The sequence below is a fragment of the Papilio xuthus genome, unplaced genomic scaffold, assembly GCF_000836235.2.
Source record: "Papilio xuthus unplaced genomic scaffold, Pxut_1.1 DF825459.1, whole genome shotgun sequence".
NCBI lineage: Eukaryota > Metazoa > Arthropoda > Insecta > Lepidoptera > Papilionidae > Papilio > Papilio xuthus.
In genome coordinates, this window is record NW_013533190.1 from 200 (window position 1) to 1,345 (window position 1,146).

At 30.8% G+C, this 1,146-nt stretch overlaps 1 long non-coding RNA gene across 1 annotated transcript; it reads right to left on the reverse strand.

Annotated features, from left to right (window-relative positions):
* Positions 1-280: 280 nt before the first annotated feature.
* On the reverse strand, positions 281-1,130 carry LOC106125951 (uncharacterized). The gene is made up of 2 exons (XR_001228304.1): positions 672-1,130; positions 281-463 (listed from the first exon to the last, which is right to left on the reverse strand). It is a non-coding gene; the product is annotated as an uncharacterized LOC106125951 (long non-coding RNA).
* Positions 1,131-1,146: the final 16 nt, after the last annotated feature.

Consider the following 1,146-nt stretch of genomic DNA (forward strand, 5'->3'; position numbering starts at 1 on the left):
GGTAATAATGAAACGAAAATTTAAATTTTAATGAGGAAATGTTGCACGATTATTTTAACATCACGGACGATACAAAGGCGAGTTAACTAGATTGTCACTCGCTGTAACAATAGCATACTACATTGCTGTTAATAATGCATCGATGTTTTAAACATAGCTGTTTACTTAGACAATGAAATAATAAAAATATCACTATGTACTACATAGGAATAAATAACAAACTAATAAGAAATACAGATGTATTATGTTTTGAAATAATTTTTCATTAAAAGTTTCAAGAATAAGTAAATTATCAATTTAATAGATGCTGTGCTATATTTATGCTAATAAAAACAGACTCTTAACATCTGTCGTAATGTTTTCTGTAATAACTTTTGGCATTGTAGTTGGAAGGGGCTCATTTATATCCGGCTTCACTACAAAATCGGACGTCTTGAAAACTTTGCTATCTTTCAGTTTGTACCTGAAACAGGTTACATGCTAATAAAATAAAGTAGTACGTTATTGATATTACTATTTATCAGAAATCGTGTTAGCAAGCTTCAAAAGTGAGAATTTCCTCTAGAATATTCCACTAGCTAAAGAGCTAGATAACCATTTTCATTCTTTATTTATTCTGATTAATTGTAATTTGATATCTTAAAAAAGAAATAAATTATAAAATACCTTACCAAAGTTCAGAACTAATTACAATTCTTGTTCTTGTCATTGGTAGGCAAGAGAAGTGAGTAGCAAATCCGAATGAATACGCGCCTTGGATTGGTAATATGAGCCAATCGCTCGGTGAACATTGTGGCAAAAGTATCGTGAAATTTTCCATAATGCGATCCGTGGAGTCACAACTCGGTCCCCAGAGAATCGCCTTTTCTAAAGTCTCTTCATCTGTAGATACCTATGTAGTTTGTAGTAAAGTTTTCAAGTTTAAATGTTAAATTCAACTTTGAAGAAAATATTTCAAACTTAAGTTATTTTTCTTTTCATTTACTTAAATTTTGTTTTTTTATTATATGTATACCGGAGTAACTGATAATTGTTAAATGCTAAAATGTCGTGAGTGTGGGTTTTGTAATTTTGTGGATTTAATATCGGTGCCCACGATACAGGCATTGCCTAGTGTGGGCATCACTAGATTATCCAAATTAACCA